Source organism: Vulpes lagopus, chromosome 1 (genome assembly GCF_018345385.1).
Source record: "Vulpes lagopus strain Blue_001 chromosome 1, ASM1834538v1, whole genome shotgun sequence".
Taxonomy (NCBI): Eukaryota; Metazoa; Chordata; class Mammalia; order Carnivora; family Canidae; genus Vulpes; species Vulpes lagopus.
Genome location: NC_054824.1, coordinates 64,940,145 through 64,965,673, shown reverse-complemented (window position 1 = coordinate 64,965,673; position 25,529 = coordinate 64,940,145). Strand labels below are relative to the sequence as shown.

At 49.0% G+C, this 25,529-nt stretch overlaps 2 long non-coding RNA genes across 3 annotated transcripts in view; one reads left to right on the top strand and one right to left on the bottom strand.

The window, feature by feature from the left end:
- Positions 1–6,239: 6,239 nt before the first annotated feature.
- Positions 6,240–25,529, top strand: part of LOC121498012 — a 36,754-nt gene continuing 17,464 nt past the window's right edge. Inside the window, exon 1 of the long non-coding RNA XR_005989591.1 lies at positions 6,240–7,672. This is a non-coding gene — a long non-coding RNA (uncharacterized LOC121498012). The remainder of the gene's footprint in view (positions 7,673–25,529) is intronic.
- On the bottom strand, positions 15,259–20,288 carry LOC121498016. Of its 2 annotated transcripts, XR_005989594.1 has the most exons (4): positions 19,861–20,288; positions 19,545–19,586; positions 18,264–18,578; positions 15,259–15,390 (listed from the first exon to the last, which is right to left on the bottom strand). It is a non-coding gene; the product is annotated as an uncharacterized LOC121498016 (long non-coding RNA). The 2 variants fall into 2 exon arrangements; XR_005989592.1 differs by having other exon boundaries at positions 19,545–20,288.

Sequence of the window (25,529 nt, the reverse complement as noted above, 5' to 3'; positions counted from 1 at the left end):
ACAGTATCTGAAAACTATTGAAGGTGGTTTAATGGTTAAAAAAATAGACATCAGCTATCTCCTGTGTCTAAGAAGCTTCGCCCCACTGAGCCACCAGGTCTGCTGGCTCCCCTGGTAGGCTTTCACATCTCCCTGGGGAGAAGTTTTTAATTTACTTTTGAATAGCTAATATGGTCAGGTGGTTTCGGATGCAAAAACTACAAAAGCAAAGTTGAATTGCTGGGTCAAATGAATATGCATTTATAATTCCAATAGCTGTAGCCAAATTGTTCTCCAGAGGATTTGTTCCAATTTCCACCCTCAGCAGAAAGATCTGAGTGCTGTTTCTACATATCTTTGTCAACTCAGTATACTGACAAATGTTTGATGTTTGTAGGTGGAAATCCTATGTTGGTGCTTGTTTAAATATGCAGTTTCCTTATTGCAGGTGAAATTGGGCATCGTTTCAAATGCTTGAGCCAGTCAAATATTTTCCCCCTGTGGATTGTCTGTTGATGTCTTTTGCTCACTTTTTTTTTTCTATTGAAGTGTGTTCGGTTTTTTCTTATTGATTTGTGGAAGCTCTTTATATATATATTAGGGAAATTACTTGTTTATGATATTAACCACAAATTCTTTCCCAAGTTTGTAGCCTGTCCTTTGATTTTGTTTAGGATAGCATCTACCAGGCAGCCAGGGCCCAGCGGTTTAGCGCCGCCTTCAGCCCAGGGCATGATCCTGGAGGCCCTGGGATTGAGTCCCACATCGGGCTCCCTGCATGGAGCCTGCTTCTCCCTCTCCCTGTGTCTCTGCCTCTCTCTCTCTCTCTGTGTCTGTCATGAATAAATAAATAAAATATTAAAAAAAAAAAAAAAAAGGATAGCATCTACCAGGCAGAAATTTGAAAAAAAAATTTTTTTTTGGAGTTAAATTTATCAAGCTTCTATTTTACTTCTAGATTTTGTGTCATAATTAGAAAGGCCTCAGGGTGAGAAAAGCGAGTATTTAATTTCTTGAAATTATAAGGCACTGACATGGAAATAGGCACCATCATCCCCTTTATCTCCAAGTCCCTGGTTAGGAAGACCTTGGGAAACGCTGGGCTTTCATAAGGCTTTTGGCAGTATAAGCTGATTCACTCCAACCACTACACTGAATCAGAGTGAAGACCAAGGGAAGTCCACACAGAGGTGATGTAGAAAGTCTATTCACTTTCCCTTCGGGGACCTTGCTGTCTTTTCTTAAAGCTCTCCCAGGTAGAGAAAGCTCAAACTGGAATGATTTCTGCATGCACCCTCTTCCTGACTCTGCTGGGAAAGTGGGAGAGAGGATCCTATTGGCCCCAAGGAGGGAGGCAGATTCTCTGTGAGGACCAGGGACTATGCTTTGAGGGAAGGGTGGAATGTCCACCTTTGGGGGGAGGGGTCTTAGCTACTTCCCTTCTTCCACCATCTTCTCTGGCCCTCTCCCTCCTAGAACCTCTATTATTCCTTTCAGAATGCCTGCCCTCAGCGCCCAGCACCTTGCCCTTGAGCCACATCTTGAGGACTGGTTCCTTTCATTAATATCTGCACTTCTAGGAAACAGCGTCTCAGGCTCCTGGGTAGCTCAGTGGTTGAGCATCTGCCTTTGGCTCAGGTTGTGATCCCAGGATCCTGGGATCGAGTCTCACATTGGGTTCCCCGGAGGGAGGCTGCTTCTCCCTCTGCCTATGTCTCTGCCCCTCTCTCCGTGTCTCTCATGAATAAATAAATGAAAACTTAAAAGAAAGAAAGAAGAAAGAAAGAAAGAAAGAAAGAAAAAAAGAAAGAAAGAAAGAAAGAAAAGCCGTACCTCAGTTAACAGTGAGTTGAGTTTACTGAAAGGAGAAGGTTGGGAAGCTCAAGCTGCAGGGTCTTTCACTTACGTGGGCCCCTTCTAGGCCCTGTGATGGACCCCAGCAGTGTGTGTTCCCATCGCCATAGGTTTTTGTAAAATTTGTCATTTTGGAGGATTTTTCTCAGAGTGTCCCCTCCCACATTGTTGCAGCTTCAACCCCCACAATCCATGGCTGATCTATATACTTCCACAACTCAGGCAAGCTGGAGGAAGAGCTTTATTTGGGAGGGGAGAATTTTCCTGCCCTCTCTGAAATCCCGTGGGGCCATCTCAGCCAGGGGCTCACAGAACACTCTGCCTTCTTCAGTGCTGTGTCATCAGTCCCTCGTGCAGAGCCTGGTCTCTAGCACAGAAAGAGCCAGCAAGTGAATGAGCAAATAACCTGCCCCAGCTGGTCCCCGTGTGACAGCAACGTGTAAGTGGTCGCCTTCCCCTACTCAGCCCTTCTTAGAGGAGGGGATTGAAAGGAGATGCAGCCCAAAGGCTGGTTCCCTCCCCCAGGCCCAGCTCAGTAGCAACCTCCTCTTGGCTGTGCTTAGAGGTACAGGGGGCCCCTTGGATGCAGGGTGGGAAAGAAGGTGGTGTCCTTGGACAAGAAGCATTCAGAGTTCTCTGGGGTGGGGTGGGGTGGGGTGGGGTGTGTGTTCAAGTGGCAGTGGAAGTTTCTGAGTGGGAAGGAGAAGGAGAGAAAGCAGCCCCATGGTCCATATCTACTCACCTCTTGCCTCCTCCCAAGCTCAGCCCTCTTCCTCTGTCATCCCTGCCTTTCAAACCCTTCCTAACTGGCAGGTATTTCCAGATTATCTCTAATCCAGACCACACCTTACTTCAGTGTGTCCTTGGGGATTTTGGATGAGATTAGCTGTGTTTGTTCATCCACTCCTATTGTTGGGTCTCCTCAGTCCTCTCCAAGGCTCTGTAATTCCTACTCCTGACATCCTGCCAGGGCCCCTCCTTCCTGGTGGGGACAGCCTCCCTCCTCAGACTAGGAGCTCTCTGTTCCCTGCTGACTGTTGGTATTGCTGCAAAAGTTAAGAACAAAGCAGTGGGGCAGAGAAGGGTCACTCTCAGACAGGGATGGGGGTGAGTGGAGACCAAGAAGGTGTTTGAGAAGCACGTGGACTTTTCTCCTTTTTTTCCCTTCTTTTTCTAATTAAAGAAAAATTGGCACTAGGTTGGACTTTAACTTCAAAATTTCAAATATATAAGGAGCGCCGAGTGAAACGATATGAAACGATATGAAAAAGTATCCCCCAGTCCTGTCTTCTAAACACCTCATTCCCCTTCTTGCCCTCAAATGCTATTACCGGCCACTACCATCTTTGAAATACATTTATGTAGGCTTAGACTTTCCCTTTAATTAAAAGAAAAAAATGGTGTGCCACCCCTTTGGAAAACTGCCCATATCTTTAAAGCTGACAACTTGCATACCCTATGACCGGGTAAAGCCTTTCCTAGGTTTCTCCCCAAAGAAATGCACATGTCTGTGCACCATGAGACTTCAAAATGTTCCTAACAGCATCCTGTATAAAAAAATATCAAACATTGGAAATTTCCAAAATACCCGTCAAAAGTAGAATGGATAAATAAGTTATGGAATATTCTTATAATGAGATATTACGCAGCAACGGACCTGAACACGTGGTCGTTATGTGAGACCACGCAAACATGTCTCATAAACATGTTGAGTGAAAGAAGCCAGATTCAGAAAGGGGATTGTGTCATTTGGTTTATAGAAACACAGCAACCATGAACCTATAGCGTTAGGTGTCAGGCTCGTGTCACCTTTATAGGAAGAGAATGTGGGTGACAGGGCCACCAGGAGAGGGTACCTGAAGCGCTCCAGGTCACTGGTTGGGCTCAGGACCCCGAAGACTTTGTGTCCTGTGTCCAGGGCCCACAGTGCATTGGAGCTGAGGACCCACAACAAAATACGGGTGGGAGTGACACCATGACGGAGGAAAAGCAACCCAGCTGAGAAATGTGGTGAGCCCCCCAGGGCTCAGGGCAGACCAGATGACCAGCCCTCCACTTGGTCCTGGCAGCACGCCAGCCTGAACGGGGCTGGGAGACAAAGAAGGTGGTGAGTAAAGCACAGGATTTGAATCAAAAACCTTCCCATTCCATTCAACAGACACCAAAGCCCCCGCCCTGGGCGAGACACAGGTCTAGGCTCCTCGGGGACGAGATGAAGAAGACTGTCTCTGCTCTCATGCTTTCCCTCTGGTAGGAGAAAGACGCGCAGACAGATGAATAGTTAGCATACCACCGTGACACATGCCAGGGAGGTTTGTGCCACGTCATAGGGCCCTGAAAAGGAAGTATGTGACCTGAGCTGGGAGATGACACATGAGAGCTGAGTCCTGAAGGAACTCAGGAACTCAGGGACCACGGGACCCCAAAAGCCTTCTAGGCAGGGGCATGACATGTGCAAAAAGCTCAGAGGTAGGGAAGGTCATGGTGCGTTGGAAAACTGCATTTTCTCGGGAGCATAAAATCTGTGCAGCAAAGTGAAAAGACGTGAGGAAGGAAATGGCCCAGGGCAGGGCCTGGAACTATGAAGAGCTTGGCTCACCTCGCTTGGGAGTTTGGACAGGAGCCCACCCTTCATTCATCTACCTCTTCCCTTTCTCTCTCTCTCTTTTTTTTAAAGATTTTATTGATTTATTCATGAGACACAGAGAGAGAGAGAGAAAGAGAGAGAGAGAGAGAGGGACGGAGGGAGGCAGAGACACAGGCAGAGGGAGAAGCAGGCTCCATGCAGGGAGCCTGACGTGGGACTCGATCCCGGGTCTCCAGGATCAGGCCCTGGGCTGAAGGCGACGCTAAACTGCTGAGCAACCTGGGCTGCCCAATTTCTCTTTCTTTCTCTCCTTCTCCTTCTCTTTCTCTCTCTCTCCACCTTTCCTCGCTCCCTCCCTTTTTGGTTCATTTTCCTTTTCCCATTATACAACCAATAGGTGCCCCCTGCAACAATTTTGGAATATGCAAAAGCCAAGAGTGGAAGCTCAGTGAAGACAAGAACTTTGCTAATACCCCATCATGTCCCCAGGTGCTATTTGTGGCACCTGACATTAGGCAGATGCTCAAAAAAAAAAAAAAAAATTGCTGATGACATGGCTGCTGTGTGGCACCCTGCAGGTACAATCTGGGCAACAGGGGACTGTTGCCCTTGGAGTTGCTCTAATTAACCAGTAACAGTAACCCAGCAAGTGCCATGGCAGGGAATTGGGGCAGAAACATCTAGCTTTGGTGGATGGTGGAGAATCCAGGGAAGGCTTCCTGGAGAGCAGTGCAGAGCTCAGAGCAGAAAGTCTGAGCAGGTATTCATCAGAGGGAGTGTGTTCCAAGCAGAGGGAAGAGCCCAGAGGCAAGGGAGCTGGTGCAGCGGGAAGAGGATAGTTGACTTTGGGGATGAAAGGGCTACCATATAGAGCTGCAGGAGGGGAGCAGAGGTGAGTACAAAGCGGAGCAGGAGTTGTATCTCGAAGGCCAAAGTAAACACCTGGGTCTTGGACTTGAGGACAGTGGGGTTTAGGTAAGAAAGTGTGGTATACTTTGTAGCAAAGGGAATAGGTTGGGGGGGGGCAGGGAGATGGGAGGCAGGCAGATAAGAGACTTTTAACACCAGGGGACAGAAGGGAGGGTGGTCCAGGCGAGGGCAGAGGCCCTGGCAATGATAGGCCAAAGAGCAGGATTCTGAAAGTCCTCAAAAGGCAGACTGGTCTCAGAGCACCTGGCTGGGTCAGCTGGTGGCACATGGCGCTCTTGACCTTGGGGTTGTGGGTGCGAGCCCCACATTAGGTGTAGACATTACTTAAAAATAAAATCTTTACACTGTTTTCCAGAGTGACTATACCAGCTTGTATTCCCACCAACAGTGCAAGACAGTTCCCAGCAATTGCACTACTGGGTGTTTACCCCAAAGATAGAGATGTAGTGAAATGATGGGACACCTACACCCCAATGTTCACAGCAGCAATGTCCACAATAGCCAAACTGGAGGGAGCCACGATGTCCTTTGAAAGATGAGTGGATAAAGAAGATGTGGTTTATATATATATACACATACACACACTATGGAACATTACTCAGCCATCGGAAGAGACGAATACCCACCGTTTGCTTCGACGCGGATGGAACTGGAGGGTGTTATGCTGAGTGAAATGAGTCAATCGGAGAAGGACAAACATTATATGGTTTCACTCACGTGTGGAATATAAGAAATAGTGAAAGGGACAATAAGGGAAAGGAGGAAAACTGAGTGGGGAAAAATTAGAGAGGAAGACAAACCATGAGAGTCTCCTAACTCTGGGAAACAAAGGGTTGCAGAAAGGGAAGAGGATGGGGTGGGGGAGGATAGGGTAACTGGGTGATGGGCACTGAGGAGGGCACTTGATGGGATGAGCACTGGGTGTTAGACTAGATGAATTGAATTGAATTTAAATTAAAAAAATGTTTTAAAAAATAAAGGAAGACTGGCTTTGGGGACTGAAGAGCTGAGGGGGCAAAGGTAGAGAGAAGTCTAGCATGACTCCAGGTTTCTAGGCTGGATACTGGACTCAATTAGGGGAGGAGCCCTAAAAATTATGCAAATGCTATGCAAAGTTCCTGCCATTTCTTTTTCTTATTCAAATGCAGTGTGCTTGTGGTTCAGTCAATGATGCCTCTCAGAAGTGACAGATGGCCCATGCTGCCCTCCACTGGCTCTCAGTCCCCTGCCCTCCCCTCGCCAGCCTGCTCCTTCCTATCTGAAGGGCTCAGCCCAGCTTTGGTTCTCGGTCTTTGGACTTTCTTCAAGGTCCCTTCTCCTCCCTCCACTCCCTGGTTCTTAAGAAAGCAGAAATTTTTCCTCCCTGGCCCTGAGCCCAGCTGCCAGCCTAGGATTGCATGAGCCCTCCCCTCTGTCACCTGCTCCTTGCTCATTCCTGCATGGAAATGCCCCACCAGGGATGGGCGGGCTCAGCCACCCCGACTCGCTTTCTTCCGCCTGGGGTTTTCTGCTAGCCTGTCAGGCTGTCCCTTCCTCCATCTTTGGTCATCTCAAATTTCTAACGAAGCCACAGCTTCTTTGAAAATCTTCACCCTTCCAGGCCCCCCTTGATTGTGTGTGAGTGTGTGCACGCACACGGACAGGCACAACCAGAGCTAGAGGTCTGCTCCAACACAGGCACGTGGTCACCCTGACCCTGACGCACGGCCACCTGCAGGGAGATGTGCCAGACTGGAAGCTCCCCAGGGCAGAGACTGGTCTGATTGGTTCGTTTCACATCCCCAAAGCCTGGCACTCAGGAGATGCTCAGGAAACATCTGTCAAATGGAAGAATGTGGCAGACTGGGACATGGGCTGTGCAGACCCCCCTTCAAGAAAGGACTTGCTGCCCAGTTGCAAGGAGTGTGGTGAGCTGAGAGCTCTAGGTCTTAGCCTCTTAGAACCCTGGGCCTGGGGCTAGGGTGTGGAGAGTGGGTCACCCAGGACACAAAGTGCTAAGCCCTCCTGTGAGCATGTGCTGTAGGCACTGCCTCACCTCTCCAGTCATGACCTTGAAGGCCAAGGGCTGAGCATGGCAGTGGTTCTAGGGCCTGGCCCTTTCTGCCCAGCTTGGTCAGGGCTCCCCTGCCAGGCAATCTCTGCACCACGGTTTCCCCAACGAGCTGGTGTACAGCCGTCAGATCTGCCGTTTCCTTTCACAGAAGTCACTCCACCGTGACCCTTCCCCATGCCCACCTCCACCTCAGCAGCTGCTTCCTGGAGAACCTGGCCTGCTGAACAGGTACATCCAGGTGACAAAGAAGTGGACACACACATGGCCATGTGAGTACCCCTTGCTCAATCTTGTAATCCAGCATGTATTAGGTGCTCAATAAATCACCAGAGAATGGCTGAATGGCTGAATCACCAAGATGCCCGAAGACTTGGTGGGAGGCCAGTGACCAGATATGTTGACCTAGCTAGACGTCCCTAAACTGGGGTTCCCAAAGCACCCTTGAAGGCAACAGTGGAGGTGAAAGAGTTCTTTCCGTGGAATCCCAATCTCGTGGAATACGTGCTTTTAGATGAGATAAGGCCATTCGGGTTAACTAAAAGGCCCAACCTTTTGTTTTGGCAAGAATGATATCAGAGCAGTGTGGTAACATGGGGTTATCTTGGGGTGAGCAATAGTTCCCAGGGGCAACTCCGTACAAACATGTTTTTCACTGGGCACAGTGGAGGCGGAAGTGAGGAGTGGGGAGGAAGGTCACTGGCTCTGGACGGTCATATGAGGCATCCTCAGACAAATAAATCATCCCACATCCCAGAGCCTCAGCATTCTCCCTTGTGGAAGCAGAACAGGCCTCAGAGTCTGGGTATTTTAATCCTGTCTCAAGATACTTTCCCTTCCATTATCTCATTTAATTGTCACATGTATCCTATGGCTCCCTGGGCAGGAAGCTCTATCATTCTGATTTGCTTTTCAAAGCCAGCCCAGATAAGCCCTTCCCCAATAAATGCCCGCCCCTGCCCATCCCCTGCCACCAGGTTAATCATTGCATCATCTGGAGGCTGGGCAGCCTCTGAATCTGGCATCAGCTCCTGCGGTTCCACTCAACCCCCCACCTCGCATCAAGGGCACGTTGCTTCATTGTCCCTTTGGTTCCCCAGGGCCTGGCACACAGTAGGGCCCAATGCCTGTTGTAGGAACACCAAACTCATCATTTGCCAGGCAGACCACCATCTGGAGTCTGTTTTCCACAGTGTTTGTAAGTTCACTCTGCACCGGCTCTCTCTAGAAGCTCAGTAAGTGGACTGGTGTGTCTTTATCCTGGTCTCTAAGTGTGGGACTGGCCAGGAAAGAGCCAAGAACAGAGCCCTGGGCTCCTTCTGTAGAGGGTGTCACCCTCAGGAAAACAGCCCTACAAATAGCTGGTTCAAACACTGAAGAACTTTGAAATTACCTGCCCTGCCCTGGGCCAAATATCATTTCACAAGTGCCCATCCCAGGGCTGGCACCCAGTGGGTGCTTCTCTAAAGTCAAGTGCCGGTTTCTGCCCCCTCTCTTTCCTAGCAGGGGAAAGTGGGCAAAGGGGAGACTCCAAATGGGTTTCCAGTTTACACCTTTATTAGGGCTGAGTGAGGGGGTCCCACCACCACCCACCTCCTAGCGCCCACAGCCATTCTGTAATTTATCCAGTCTGTTTCCTGTTCTCAGGGTTCTGGGTGGCTTTCTCCTTAAGATGGATCTGAGGGGTGAGGCAACAGGTGGGGCACTGGCCGGTGGTGATAAAGAGCAAGGATTTGGAGCTGGGCAGGCCCAGCTGTATCACCTGGGCAAGTCACTGTGCCTCTCTGGGCCCTAGTATCCTCATTCTGTGAAATGGGGGTCATAACAGTACCTCCTCACTGGGTTGTTAAGAGGCTCAGGTGAGGAACTATTTGTGAAGTGACAGGCAAAGTAAGTTAAAACAGTAACTTTTATGATGATCTCCGAACACCGTCGCCATTGGGGGTCAGTGGGAAAGACTGGACAGGACCCCTCCAGAGTAGCGTATGCCAGGACCCCCAGCCTAGAGTGAGCCCAGGAGCTGCCCTGGCAGGTGAAGGGCACCCAGGTGGCCCTGCACTCCCTGCTGCCAGGACTGGAATGTCCTGGGCACTTGCATGATATTTGGGATGGGGGATCCAAGTGGCTCATTATTGGCAAAGCACAGCTTTCCCTGGGCGCAGAAGCTGCAAGCCCTCGCCAGACTTTCTTGGTGATGAAATGTGCCCCCTCTGGGTAGAGCCAATCCACCATTGCCACGGCCAGACCGCCCCACCCCGCTGGAGTGAGAACAGAACAGTGTGTCTCCCTCTGGGTGTCAGGCTGACCCAGAGCCCAGGGTCCAGGTACAAGGGTGGAGGATCAGTCAGAGAGAGGGAGACAGTGGATCCTGGTTCAAGTTTGGCTCTGTTTCTGGTGACTTTGGGTAGGCCCCTTGGCCTGGCTAAGCCTCAATTTCAGGAAATTTCTAAGAGCCTTTTCAGCTCAGGAAGGTATCTCCCTCCCACTCTCCCAAGAAAAGGCAGTGGGGCTAGATATTTCCTGCCCTCTTGCTTCTATCAAGAAAACTGGGTTTGGGTTCTCGTTTCTTTTCTTTCTTTCTTTCTTTCTTTCTTTCTTTCTTTCTTTCTTTCTTTCTTTCTTTCTCTTTCTTTCTTCTTTCTCTCTCTCTTTCTTTCTTTCTTTCTTTCTTTCTTTCTTTCTTTCTTTCTTTCTTTCTTTCTTTCTCTTTCTTTCTTCTTTCTTCTCTCTCATGTTTTCCTGAGGATTGGGCCCATTCTGCACAACATGTATTCTTGAGGGTTTAAGGGTTGAGAGGAGAAGAAAGATCACAAGCCCCTGCATACCACAAATCAGTCAGGTGACAGCAGTGCCCGGGAGGCTCAGAGGGTGTGATGGCAGCTCTGAGGGGTCAGATGGGCCCGAAGTGGAGCAAGGTGCGGGGCACCAGAGAGGAAGGGGCGCATTCTGGCTGAGGGGCAAGTGGGCGCCTGAAAGGGAGGGAATCAAAAGCACTGGACAGTGACTGACCACCCTCAGACCATGCAGACCTTCACTTCTGTGCACTGGCCTTGCCTCGATGTAGGCCCAACCCCGCTGTGGGGGTCCCTGGGGTCTGGGTGTAGTGTGGTGTGCACCACCCCCCCGCCCCGCCCCATGGCTCTGTCAGCAGCTTCAGTGGCAGCTCTGCACTGGTCACCAGCAGCTGCTGTAGGACGAGACGGGCTGGCGGAGGAGGCTGTGTCTCATCACTCTCTCTTGGTTTTCATTCTCGGTTCTCTTCTTTCCGGAGCTGTGATTTTCCTACCGCTGAGTCACCCAGGGAAGGGCAATAAAAGAGGGTGATTAAAAGTGTTTCAGTTCCTGGGATTTCCCATTTCTCTTTACAGGAATTGGAAGCAAAGCCCCAGCAGCACCTGTGGTGAGCTAGGCAAGAGCCTCTGCAGGACCCTAATGAGATACTCCCACCAGGCTGGGGGTCTCTTAGGGCACAGCCAGGGTCTCCTCCTCAGACTGGGGCTCCCTGAGGGCAGGGCTGAGTGTACCCCTTAGCCTGGGGCTCCCTGGGGTTAGGACTGTTGTTCCCCTCCATCAGGAGCTTCCGAGGGGTATAGTCAGCTCTCATTTTCAGCACCCAGGCCCCCCATAGCCAGGGATCACTGCATGCCTCTTCAGAGGAGCTTTTGGCCCCACCAATAGTCAGGAACAGGCTAGGTGGCCTCCTGGGCTCCTCTGACATCAGAGGATGATTCTAAGGACATAAAGTTTCTCATTTCTCTCCCATGTTCCTTTGCCTCTGGCCTGTTTCTCTCTCCCAGTCAGAACACAGAGGGTTGCGACGTCTTCTTCATCCTCTCCCACACACTCCCACACTGAGTCCATCCCTCCCCAGCCCTTTGGTCCCGCTCTAGCCTCGAACCACTCAGGTACTCATCGACCGGGGAGCAAAGGTGGCAGAGTTGGACACTGCGGAGGAAACCGGTGACCAAACAGACGGTGGGAGGCCTGGCCGGCTTCCCTCTTGCCTCCTCCTGCTGACGGCAGGCCGAAGTCCCACCGGCTCTCTCGGGCTCTGTCTGCAGTGGGAGCTGAGGGCCAGAGACCTGGCTTGTGCTGAACCCGGGGGCGGGGGGGCGGGGTAACAGGAACCCATGCTGATAACCAGGGGCCAGGGGCGGTGAACATCAGCCACCCGTGCCATCCGCCGTCCCTTACAGCGCCGCGGACTCCGAGGTCACTGCCCTAGGGCAGCCGAGGGCAGCCCCTGTGTGACCTGGCAGTCCCTTCCAGACCCAGCTGTCCCTGGCAGCCGCAGCTACTCTTTGCAACCTTCAGACTGGCTGTTAAAGAACACTGATTTTTCTCGAACTTTTCCACCAGAATGGTGCCCAAAGGGGCCAGACCACATTCCCCCAAGGGCCTTGGCTCAAAACAGCCAACTCAAAGCCCTGTTAGGATCTCAAGTCTCCTGTTTGTCTAAAACCCACACATGTATTTTGCGTTCTATTCCTTCATATCTCTGTTTAATACAAAAATAATATTATTTTCCTCACATTCTTTCAGTCAAATGGCTGTCCCAGGAAGATGGGGGACATTTATCCTTTGGCTTTGCTGCCAAAGCAAAATGGTGGGCTTAATGGTGGCCAGTGGTGGGAGCCTAGGGCAAATGGCATAGGGCCCACGTGGCCTCAGGTGTAATCCTAGTGAAAACTTTCCCCCCTGGCCTCAGCTGTGCAAGAAGGCTCTCTGTTGGGGCGCCCGGGTGGTTCAGGTGGTTAAGCCTCTGCCTTCGGCTCAGGTCATGATCCCAGGGTCTTGGGATTGAGTCCCGTGTCATGCTCCCTGCTCAGCAGGGAGTCTGCTTCTCCCTCTTCCTCTGCCCCTCACCCTGCTTGTGCTCTCTCTCTCAAATAAATAAATACAATTTAAAAAAAAAAAAAGAGAGAGAGAGAGAAGGTTCCCTGTCCTTCCTGTCCTCTCCCACCCAGTTATTCCAGTTGAAAGTCAGTGGTCACTTGGCTTCCTGGAGGTGTGAACAGGGGAGGGTGTAGGTGCTCCCCTGTGGCAGGGCTCTGTGGCTCTTCCTTCCAGAAGCTACTTGACTCTGTTTCCTCAGCAAGACCTGAGAGGAATTGCATTAACAGATTGAGGCAGTTAATGAAATCATGGACAGTTGGGAATGAGTGCCATATCTGGTTCCAGAAGGCCTTGTCATGCCCCCAAGCCCGGCCACTTGACAGGCCGGTGTGTGATGCAGCAGCTCCTGGCAGAGGCTGAGGGTGCATGCCCTGGGGAGGAGCTTTCGTGAGCCCGGGGAGGTACTCCTTCCCGCCTCCCTATGTCCAACCAGTCCCAAGACCCAATATTACTGGTCTCCAAATGCTTTTGAAATCCATTTCACTTAATTTTCCCCCTGCTTCATTGAGACATAATTGACATACCGCCCAGTGTAAGTTTTAGGTGGACGGTGTAACAACTGGACTTTCATATGTCGTGAAATGATTTCCACAATGTTTAGTTAACATCCAGCATCTCATATGGATATATATAAAAAAGAAATAAATAGAAAAATGTTTTTTCCTTGTGATGAGAATTCTTGGGGTCTACTCTTTTAGGAACTTTCAAACATACTCTATGTCAGTGTTAACTGTTGTCACTGTGCTGTGCTTACATCGCCAGGGCCCACTTCCCTCCTAACTGGAAGTTTCTGTCCTTCAACTGCCTTCATCCAATTCCCCCACCCCTATCCCCTGCCTCGGGTAACTACAAATCCAGTCTCTTTTCTCAGTTCTTTTCTTTCCTTCCCTCCTTCCTTCCTCCCTTCTCCTCTTTCTTTCTTTCTTTCTTTCTTTCTTTCTTTCTTTCTTTCTTTCTCTTTCTTTCTTTCTTTCTTTTTTTAATTTAAAGGTTTTATTTATTTATTCATGAGAGACACAGAGAGGCAGAGACACAGGCAGAGGGAGAAGCAGGCTCCCTGCAGGGAGCCCAATTTGGGACTCCATCCCAGGACCCTGGGATCATGACCTGAGCCTAAGGCTCAACTGCTGAGCCACCCAGGGGTCCCTCTCATCCTTCCTTCCTTCCTTCCTTCCTTCCTTCCTTCCTTCCTTCCTTCCTTTTTCCTTCCTTTTTTTCATCCTTTCTTCCTTTCTTTCTCTTTTCTTTCAGATTTCCACATGTGAGATTAATGAAGGATAGTGGGAAGAAAGGCAGGCAGGGACAAGGGGCCCGGGGCACCCTAGGAGGAAACCAGCCTTAAAAGGATTTACCCCACCCTGGAAGGAGTCTTCACCCTTTCCCACGCGATAGGTAGATGACCAAAACCTGATTGGGTGACAGGCACAGGGAGGGTTAATCAGATCAAAACAGCTCAAGGAGCCCATAAAACCCCCTAGACTTAGAAACTCTGTTGGCAAGCCTCTTGGGTGCCCTCCTTCCTTGGGGGCTGTTTGCCATCACTTGATAAACTTTGCTTCACTGCCCAATGCTCATCATCTGGTCTACCTTTTCCTTCTTCGAAGTGGCGTGACCCAGAACTGTGGAGACCAAAGGAAAAGAAATTCTGGAACAAGATCGCAGTGTTTGTCTTTCCGTCTGATTTATTTCACTTAGCATAACTATCCAGTTTCATCTATGTTATCCCAAATAGCAGAATTTTTCTTATGGCTGAGTAATATGCCACTGTATCCGCACACCACGTTTCCTTTACCCATCATCCATCTGACTTTCAGGTTATTTTCCGTGTCTTGGCTGCTGTACCTAATGCTGTAGTGAACACGGGGGTGCTCATAACTCATATATTCAGATAGATTCCCAGAAATGGACTTACTGGATCATTTGGTTTTTCTATTTTTAATTTTTTTGAGGCACTGTTACACTGTGAAAACAGTATGGAAACAGTGGCTCCAACAGTTTACAATCCTACCAGCAGTGCATAGGGTTCCCGGCATTTATCTCTTTCATTTTCAATGATGGTCCTTCTAACAGGTGTGAGGTCCTTCTAACAGGTATCTCATTGTGGTTTTGATTTGCAGTTCCCCGGTGATTAGTGATATTGAGTACCTTTTTATGGACCTGTTGGCCATTCGTATATCTTCTTTGGAGTAATGTCTATTCAGATCTTTGCCTGTTTTAATAAAAAAAAATATTTGTGTGGTGTTTGTTTTGTTTTTGTTTTGCTATTGAAGTGTATGAGTTCTTCATACATTTTGGGTATTAGCCCCCTATCATATATTTGATTTGCAGATATTCTTTCCCATCTCTGTAGGTTGTATTTTCATTTTGTTGACATTTTCTTCAAAGTAATCTTTGAGTCTTATCTCAAAATCTTATCTCATTTTTTGGCTTAATACCCTTTAAAGGCTTCTCCCTAGATTCCAGATAAAGTTCAGCTGGTCTGGTTATCTCTATCCTCATCTCTTTCCTCTCCCTCTGGACTCTGACATCCTTTTTTTTTCTTCCTTCAGAGGCTTTGCACATGCTGTTCCCTCTCAGTATAGAACACTTATCCCCTCATCCCAACCTTGTGCCCCATACACATCCCCCAACCAGTCTGACTCTTACTCATACTTACTCTTACTCATTCTGCTTCCCATGCCCCAGGCCTGGGGGAAAGTTCTTCCTCAGGGTCCCAGAGCACCTCTCCTCACAGCAGCCGGATGATACTTATGTGGTGTTATCTGGTATCCTATTCCCTCAGAGGTGGGCCATGCCAAAACAGGAAGCAGAAAAATCTCTGGCCTTTGTGTCTAAACCCTTAGGGAAACTACAAGGATGTAGGAATAAAAAAATAGGAGAAACATTTATTTATTTATTTATTTATTTATTTTTTATAAGAATTTTTAAAAGATTTTTAATTTATTTATTCATAGAGACACAGAGAGAGAGAGAGAGAGAAAGGCAGAGACACAGGCAGAGGGAGAAGTAGACTCCATGCAGGGAGCCCGACGTGGGACTCAATCCAGGGTCTCCAGGGTCTCCAGGATCACACCGTAGGCTGCGCTGGGCTGCCCTAGGAGAAACATTAAAAAAAAAAAAAAAAAAAGACGCTCAAAATCACTAATTTTTAGAATCATTAGGGAAATGCAAACCTACACTACAATGAGATAGCACCACACACCCATTAGGATGGCCTACTATAAAAAAACAAACAAACAGAATACAACAAGTATTGGTGAGGCTATAGAGAAATTGGAACCCTTGTGCACTGTTGATAGGAGAATAAAGTGGTGTAGAAGCTGTGGAAAATAGTATTATAGTTATTCCAAAAATTATAAATAGAATTACTGGAAATAGCAATTTCATTCCTGGGTATCTACCCAAAAGAACTGAAAGCAATATCTCCAATTGGTATCTGTATATTTGTGTTCATAACAGCATTATTCACAGTAGCCACAACATGGAAGCAACCCAAGTGTCCATTAATGGATGAATGAATGAGCAAAATGTGGCCTCTCCTCACAATGGTCTATCAGTCAGCCTTAAAAAGGAAGGAAATTATGCAATATACTGTAACATGGTTGAATCTTGAAGAAGCTAAGTAAAATAAACCACTCTCACACAAAAAATACTGTATGATGCCAATTAGATGAGAGGTTTAGAGTAGTAAGATCATAGAGACAAAAAGTAGAATGATGACTGTCAGGGCTGGGGTGAGGAGAGAATGGGAAATTATTGTCTAATGGGTACAGCGTATCAGATTTACAAGATGAAAAGAGCTAAGACAATGCATGGTGGGGATGGTTGCACTACAATGTGAATGTATTCAATACCACTGTGTCGTACACTTCAGAGTGGTTAAGGTGGTAAATTTTATGTTATGTGTGTTTTACCACCATAAACAAAATGGTGGAGAGAAAAATGTAAAGAGGTCTCCTCTCCACTTGCATGGTAGATTTTATTTTCCAAAAAAATGGTCACAGCCCTATTTCTTTCCCACATGCTCTTCCAGAAGAGGTGGAGTCTACTTCCTCATCCCACTGAAACTGGGTGGGAGTTTGTGACTGCCTGCATGGACAGAAGGCAATGCAAGTGTCACATGTGGCTTCCCAAGTGAGGTCCCATGGGGCAGTACAGCCTTTGTCCCACTCTCAGTCCTCACCCCTGCCCAGCAGCCTGTTGTGAGCAAGCCTAGGTCACATGTAGGTGTGCTAGGTCTCAGCCAACAGCCAACATCCCATTCCAGAAAGCAGCGAGCCAGGGACTCTGTAGATGATCCACCTAGCCTTCAAGCCACCCTCACTGATGTGGGGTAGAGCAGAGTTGTCTCCCCAGGGTCGGCCTGAATTGCAGCTTTGTGAGCAAAATAAATGTGACCATTTTAAGCTGCTAAATTTTGGGGGTATTTTGTCATACAACCATAGTAACTAGACTGCCCTGGACCCCCGGCCTGTCCTTAGCTTGAAAAATATTTCTCTTGGGTTAGAATAAAGGAGGAAAGAGTGAAAGGAGTTGATGAAAGAAGAGAAGGCAGGAGCAATAGAGAATGAATATGCTCCTTTTTATTTTATTTTATTTTTTTAAAGATTTTATTTATTTATTCATTTATTTTTTTTAAAGATTTTATTTATTTATTCATGAGAGGCAGAGAGAGAGAGAGAGAGAGAGAGAGGCAGAGACACAGGCAGAGGGAGAAGCAGGCTCCACCCAGGGAGCCCGACATGGGACTCGATCCTGGGTCTCCAGGATCACGCCCTGGGCTGAAGGTGGCGCTAAACCACTGGGCCACCTGGGCTGCTCAATATACTCCCTTTTAACCCCATTTGAGGAGGCGCTAAATAGATATTGAGTTATAATGAAATACAGATCATTGCAGTTCTTGCCAACATAAGATTGTAGGTGGAAATCTCCTTTCTACACAGAACTGGGATTGCCTGTTGACATGCTCGCACCCTTGACCCCATTTCTGTTGTTGTCTGGGTCCCTTGTGACTCCTCAGCTCCAGAACCATGCCTGCTACAGAGGAGACACTTGAAATATGTGTCAATGAGTATGAATGAATGGCGAATGAATGAAACCCAAAGCCCAACATAGATTTTTTTTCAGAAAAGTCTTGGCCATTTCTTCAGAGAACATTCATCCAGTCTGGGAAACTTACTCCTTTTATGAATGAGGACACTGATGTCCAGAGGAGCAGTGACTGGCCCAGGGTCTCATGTTCCATGGGCAGCAGAGCTAATCCAGCACTCAGGCTCCAAGAGCCCAGCTCTCCACCCCTGTCTATGGCCCGAGCTGCCACCAGGTGGTTCAGACCCTGGAAAGGATGGATAGACTATAGTCTTCACTGTCTCAACTCATGATTTATCTAAGTCTACTGGCTGGTCTGGTCCCAGTCCCTCACGGGCAAATGGCAGATATAGAGAAATTATCAGAAAGAGAGCCCGTGAGGGCTAGTGACTGGGACCTGGAGGAGACGCTGCAGAAGAGTATCTGACATACAATAAGGACTCCATAAATATCTGTTGAGTTGAGTTGAATTGAATTGAAATAAACACAAAATAAATATGTAATTATAAACTTGTATGGTGTGTGCTGTGGAAGAAAGTTTCAGGGAGATGTGAGGTCTCAAGTGGGGTCCTGCCTTCCTTCTGGTAAGGCCTCTGAGGAGATGGCAGTGATGGGTAAGGAGTTGAGCATGTGGGATGGAGCGAGGGGAGAGCCTGCATGGCGTTCTAGGCAGAGGAAATGATTTATACAAAAGACGCCAGCTGGCAGAGAACCAGGGTTATCTGAGGAACCAAGAGAAGGTCAGTGTGACCATTGCAGAGGAAGGAAGGCTGAATATGACAGTGACAGAAAACAAGGCTGATGTGGTAGGTAGAGACCAGACCAGCGGTGCCTTGGACACTTGGTTGTCTAGCTAAAAGACTGTATCTCCCAACTTACCTTGGAGTGAGATATGATTTTGTCACTAACTTCTAGCCCATGAAATATAAGCAAATGTATTCCTGGATCTTTAAGAAATCTCCTTGAAAGTGGTGGGGAGTGTGGAGCATCTCTCCTCTCTTTCTTCCTTCCTTAGTGAATATGGACAACGTGGTTGGAGGTCAAGTGGCCATCCTGAACCAAGAGATGATTGGAAGGTGATGATCTCAACTGCTTAGCTTCAGGAGCTCAAAGGAGAAAACTGGTTTAGAGATGAAAATTTGAGAAAGGTCAAGCTGTGGTTGGTTGTTGAAATCTTGGCAGGCACTTGATGGCCTAGGGGGAAAATATGAAATGAGAAAAAAGATGGCCTCAGGATGAACCTTGGGAAAAACCAACATTTACAGAAAATAGTGCTGGCCATGAGGTCTGGGATGGCACAGAGGACTCCAGTTAAAGTTTCCAGGCTCCATAGGGTCTACTTGCAGGGCCTTACTCCAGTATTTCCCTCTGGAACTCTGTTTTCTGCAGCTGACAATGCTCTCAGGGGTCTACTCAGTCCCAACAGGCTAAATTTTGAGGTTAAGCATGGAGTGAGAGAGGACTGGAACCCTGTAGTCTCATCTACCCACAGATCTCATGGCTAGGTCACTACTGTAACTGGTATAGCACATTCCTCTCTGTGAATATCTCTAAGGATTTCACAAATTGTCCACACACTCCCCTAAGCTCAGAACAATGGATATGTGATTGGCCTACTTTTGAGTAGTAAGTGTTCCCCAGAAGTGATCCTTTCTCTGACAAAGAAGATCAGTTGTCTTCCATTTCAGAAAGGAAGGAAGGAAGGAGAGAAGGAAGAAAAGAAGGAAGGAACGAGGGAAAGAGGGATGGAGAGAAGGGAAAGGAAGGGGGAAGGAAGGAAAAGAAGAAAGTATAACTGAAGGGCAAAAATAAAGACAGGCAGACTATTCTGCTATACCTGAAAAGCGTGGCCAGGTGGGCAGGAAGAAATCCAGTAGAGTGTAGCCACATGTCAACGTGCTAAGAGGGACAAGTAAGATGAGGCTAGAAGACACCTTCTTAGCTGAAGCTAAGGGCTGACTGTTCTGTTTCCCCTCAAAATTCATATCTTGAAACCCTACCCCCTAACGTGATGGTGTCAGGAGGTCAAGGCTTTGGGAGGTGCGTTGGCTATGAGGATTAATGCCCTTACAGAGGAGGCCTGAGAAAGCTCCCCGTCCCCATCCACCATGTGAGGACACAGCGAGAAGATGTATCTATGAACCAGGAGCAGGGACTCACCATGCACTGGCACCTTGATGTCAGACTTCCCAGCCTCCAGACCTGTGAGACATAAATTTGTTGTATGTAAGTCATGCAGTCTACTACGGTCTTTTGTCATAGTCACATGAGCTGACCAACACACCTGGACTCAACAATCTAGAGGTCTGTCTTCACAGAAAAATACTTTGGCGTCTGATTCTGCACTGGAATGGGTGAGGGGAAGCAGTGTCGGGGCTGTCTCTGGGGGCACTCTGGGGTACTGTGGACACCCAAGGCTCTAATGCCAGGCAGGAGGCTGGACAGAAGTCTGACCGGATGGAACCCCTGGCATTACCACTTCGCTGAAATGAATTGATGAGTCCAGGCTCATAGCCGGTGTTGAGGATGCTGGCATTTCTTTCCTTCCTCCGTTTTATACTAGAGGTGCTCCGGGGGGAGTTCAGGTTCTCTGAGCCTTGGTTCTAGCTTCTGAGATGAAACGCCCAGTTCCATTGCCTCTCTTCCTCCAGCAGGTTAGCCTAGAAATGTTCTCGTGGCTGTGGCAGACAGAGCCAGACATACAATGAGAGAGAGAGAGAGAGAGACGTAGAGAGAGAAGCTCAAACTCAGCAGCACCCTTTGAGCCTTTGGGGGCATCTCATTTGCTAATACCCCATCGGCCAAAGCAAGTCACGTGACCAAGCCCACACAGAGCGTGGGAAAGCATGGCAGAGTCAGCCCGCCAAGGGGAAAGACCCAGGGAAAAGATGAAGACTCAGGGCGGGTTTTCAGTCTACGATGGCAAGCAACCCAGGGCCAGGGGTGCACTGCTGAAATCTGAGTAAAACATCAGAACGTCCCATGAGTCCCCCCTTCCCTCCCATTTCCCAGAACATGTGACAACTGACAATTTGGGGAAGCTGAGCTGGAGTGCTAGCAGAAGAGCAGTTCAGTTAGCCGGGAAGAAGACCATCAGTTGAGTTTAGCTGCCAGGAACAGAAAATCCCAAATAGCAGTGGGCTAAGTGAGGTAAATACATATTTCTCTCTCGTGTAAACCAAACCCAGAGGGAAGCAGCTCAGGGCTGGTATGACAGCGCCACTATGGGTAGGGATGCAGCCCTCCTACGTTGTTGGTCTACTTCCTGAGCACAGCTTTCACCCCGTGGTCCACAGGGGCCGTTAAAGCTTCTACCATCACATCAGGAATATTCCAACAGCAAAAAGTAAGGGCTGAAAAAGGAAATACTCCCTTCCTTTAAGGACAATTCCTAGAGGCTGGGCACACTCTATCCTGTTGCCAACACCATGGCCATTCACCCCTTCTGACATTGTAATGGCATTTCTAACTGGTTGTATAGCTGATTGGCTGAAAAGCACATTTCCCAGCCTCCTGTAGTTAAATGTGGTCATGTGACTGACTTCCAAACAATGTGATATGAGTAGAAATGATATTTACCCCTACTAGTTGCGACCTGAAAGGGAACAAGTATGACCTTTCTATTTCCTTTCTTTTCTTCCCACTGGCTGGGGTGTGGATGTGATGGCAGGAGTTGGAGCAGCCACGTTATATGATGAGATGAAGGTCTTATATTTGAGAATGATAGAGCAACAATGTAGAAGGGCCACAGACCACCTACTAGACCTTCATATGAAAAATAAATGCATTTCTCCATTAGTTCTCCATCTCTGCTTCAGTAGCAAAACAACATCCCATCTAGTATACAACTCTTAGTTGTTATCATAAGGCCACACTGCCTCAAGGGAACTTGAGAAATAAAGTCTTTATTCTGGGCAGCCACGTGCCTGTCTAATAATTAGGGGTGCATTATTGGGCAAGAGTGGATGCTAGAGGAAAACCACCAGTCCCAGACGCTGGAGGGATAATGACAACAGTCACAGTGTCTATCCACTGGGAGCCAGGCACTGTGCTGGCCACGTGCCTCCATGTACTTCTGGAATCCTCATAGCCATCCTGAGGACAGGTATTAGGGTCCTGGTGTTCAAAGTGAGAAGACTGAGGCCAGGAAGTTAAGTGACCCGAACAAGGTCACACAGCTCCTAGGAGTAGTACTGGGATTCAGACAAAGAGCCATCTAGGCTCAAGCTCCTAACCCAGCAGTTCTTAAAGTGAACTCACTGGACCAGTCGCTTAGCTTCCACATAAGAACTTGTATGAAAAGCAAATTGTCCTAGAAATCACATACTCCAGGGATCGGGACAGCACCCTGTGTTTGCACAGCCCTCTAGGGGATGGGATGCACAGTCGAGTCTGACAGCTACTGCTCCAAGCCAAGCCTGGAACCAGCGCCCACTGACCCTCACCTCCTCTCTCCCCAGACAAACCCTGCCACCAAGAGAGATTTAACCCGACCAGATCCAAGCTTTAGTTTGTCTGCCATCCCGACCCTGGAACCTAGCTTGGCTGCTACAGGCAGAGTCTCTGCCAGACGGGAAATGGCTCTGCCCTCTTCCTAGGAAGCTGCTGCAGGGGATGGGTGGAGAGGGGCGTAGCTGTGGTGTCAGGCCCTGGATGTCGTTAGGTAGTTTTCGGGTAGAAGGCGGAGGTTTGCAGTATCTCGGAATCAAGGCTTCTGGACATCTGACTTTTCCTGTTGAATGCACGGGATCACCCATTCTCTCTGTCCCTCCTGGTCCTGGGGCCCTACTAGCCAGGATATGGTTGGTGGGGGGCGGGGGGTAGGAGGGCTGGGAGTCTATGGTATAGGCTTCAGGGAGTTTGGGCATTTCATGGACAAGAGGTGATGGTGATGATGACACTGACTCTGAGCTAGGCCATTTTCTAAGCTCATGATATGTATTAACACATCTCTTATAACCCTTTGAATGAGGTAGTATTAATTATCCCCACATTAGATGAACAAATCGAGAGGTTAAGCAACTTGTCCACCGTCATACAGCTGGTGAGTAGTGGAGTTGAGCTCTGAACTCAGATGATATGGCTGCGTGTCCATGCTTTTAGCCGCTGAGCTATCCAGCCTCCCAATAATAGTGAAGATGTTTGTGGGGTTTTTTATATTCTAGGCACTGCTGCAAGTGCTTTGCATATAAAAAAAAAAGTGGAACACTCTTAGCATTGCGACAACTGAGATATTTCCAGCAGATACTTGGCGTTGGTGGATTAAACATTTGTGGTTTGGGTTATTTTTTATGACTCGTGTGTGTGTGTGTGTGCGCGCGCACGCGTATGCAAGTGTGTGTGCGCACATGTGTGCCTCTCACCAGAAGTGGGAAAGGCAAGGCCAAAGATTGTTGCTCTTCCGGTGGTGTCATGTTCTAAAATGAACCTGTGCATCACACTTGTGGTTCCTGGGGAAAAATAAACCAATCCCACTACCAGTCAAAACAACAATATTTGTGCAGCTCCGGTAATAACCACTGGAACCCGCCCTCCTTCTGGCTTGCTGGAGGTGCCTTGCTCTCTGCTCCCTCTCAGTCTCAGGGCCCCTGCAGCCTTCTTTCCATGAAAGTCCTGTTCTTGGGCTCACAGCAGCTCCTGGTTCAAGGCTCACCTCCTCTGGGAAGCCTTTCCGACGGCTCATGACTCCACTCTGGGCGAGACTCAGCACCTGAGAACTTGATACAACCTTGTTTTCACTCTCTTCCTTGAACCTCTGTGGAGCAGGACTCTGTGGTTCTCCCTCTACCCCTGTGATTGGGCTTTCTATGTCTTTGTGTCTCTTTCTCTCCTCCCTCAAATTCAGTTCTTCCCTTCTCTTTCTTCCTTCCTTTCCCTAAATCCTCCTTCCCCTTCTTTCCCCCTCCTTCCCGTTCTTTGGCATTCCTTTCTAGCCCTACCCATTCCTGCTTCTCTGCCTTGCACTTCAGGTTCCTCCACATGGTCTACCTTCCCTCCTCCTTACCTGTCAATGGGGGACCCGCTCAGGTCCTCGTGCCTTGATCCAGCCTCTCCTGATGCCCATAGGCATCTGACTGCATCACCTCCTCCTCTGACTGACCATGCCTCTCCACCATCTTTTTTTTAAAAATTTGATTTATTTATTCATGAGAGACAGAGAGAGAGGCAGCCTCCCTGTGGGGAGCCTGATGTGGGACTTGATCCCAGGACCTCGGGATCATGACCTGAGCCAAAGGCAGATGCTGAACCACTGAGCCACCAGGCGTCCCGCCTTCCCACCATCTAATTGGGCCCACTAATTCAAGCACTTGAATCTTTCTTGACGTATTTGGCATTCGTTGAAATATTTATTGTGAGTCCATCATGTGCAAGTCCTGCTCCCTGTTTTGCCAGGAAAACTTGTACTTGTGCTTCAAAGCTCACCCAGAAAACACCTCCTCCTGCTCTGACCCATTCCCCACATCTGGGCAGGTGTCTCCTCTGCTCCTGTGTCTGCTGCACATTGTGAGTGTGGTTAATACATACGTGGCGATAGTGCCTTGCCCGCTCTGTGCTTACCTTTGCCACGTACTGTGCAGACTTCTGTGCCGCGTGTGCTGGGGAGGCACAGCCCTCAAGAGGAGAGAAATGGGAGTGAGGGTCATATGCCTCCAATTCCTTGCCCCTCAGGACGGGCAGCTCTGAGGCACGCTCCACCCAGAGTTCTGCAGTGAGGTGGAGCCCGACTGCCCAGCAGCCCTCTCCCATCCTCCAACTCTCTGGGTTTACTTCCTGTGGTTTACTTCTTTACTGGTGCTCTTTGGAGCCACTTTCCAAATCAGCTACTTGACAGTCAAATCCTGCCTGCCCCCTGTTCTGCTTCTGGGAAACACAGACAACGAAGGTCAATCATCTAGAGCTTACTTTGTGCCATGTGCTTCCTAGGTTCTGGATTTGCGTGAACTCATTCCATCTACGTCACAGCCTTCCTCCTGAGGCAGATAGTGCTATTGGCACATAGGGGGAAACTGAGGCATGGGCAGGTTAAGTGGAGCGGACAACTGTCCTGCTTTTCCTGGGATTAAGGAGTGTCCTTCGAGATGGCACTTTTCCAGGACAATCTCCAGAGAACTGGGACCAGTTGGCCACCCCAAGGTAAAGGGACTTGCCCAAGGGTATACAGGTATGAGTTGGCAAGAGGGACAAGTGCTCCAGGGACCAGCTCTGGACCACCTACAGCATATGAGCTGCACTGGGTTGTGGGCCTTTTAGAGAGACTCTACCAGATGGGGGTGGTGGTGGTCACGCTTTGCATTTTTCTGTGTCTCTAAGGTTTGCACTGAGGAGTTGTTTGCTGTTTGAGCTAGATGCTGGGGATAATAAGAAAACAAATGAGTGAGACCAGCCCCTGCACTCAGGGAGCACCTTGTCAGATGGGGAAGACATGGAGCTCCCAGTCTGACAAGGAGTTTCCCACAAGGAACAGGGTCCGTCCTTTCTTCCCTGACTTCTCTGCAGGGCCCAGAACATGGTTGAGGGGAGCAGCCAGGCAGAGACACCGTCAAGGTGATGGGGCCCGCCTGGCACCCGGCCTGCATCTCCACTCTTGATACCCTGAGCGAGAGCTGGAGCCTCTCCTGGATGGGGGAGGATGGGTTGATTCCTCAGGAATTTAATTCAGTGTTTTGGCCCTTTATCTCCCAGCTGGGCTGCAGTTTGGTTCAGGGAGGGGTGTGGTGGGGAATTGATGAACTGGGTGCTTGGATCAGTTGGGTCTTTGTGGGAAGCAGATGGCACTTCCTGAGGGCTCATTGCAGACAGTGTGATGAAGGAACCATGGAGAGTGTGGGCAGGTCTAGGTGATGGCACAGCTCCAGGGACTAGCTACCATGGGGAGTCATCACCACCTCTGGTCCTGAAGGGGTGGGGTGGGAGGGGGAGCTCTTACTAGAACCCAGCCAGTGTCCCTACCCTGGGAAATGGGCCAGCCGGACGGGCGCCGTGCCCTTAGGCGGGGAGCACAGCACTGCCAAAAACAGGGCCTGCTGGGAGAGGAGGAAGACACCCTGACTTCTGACTTCTCTCCCCTTGCACCACCCACCACTTGCTCTCTCAGCCTCAGCAAACCAGGAGCCAAAGGAGCCTGGGTGACTTAGCCCATGAGGG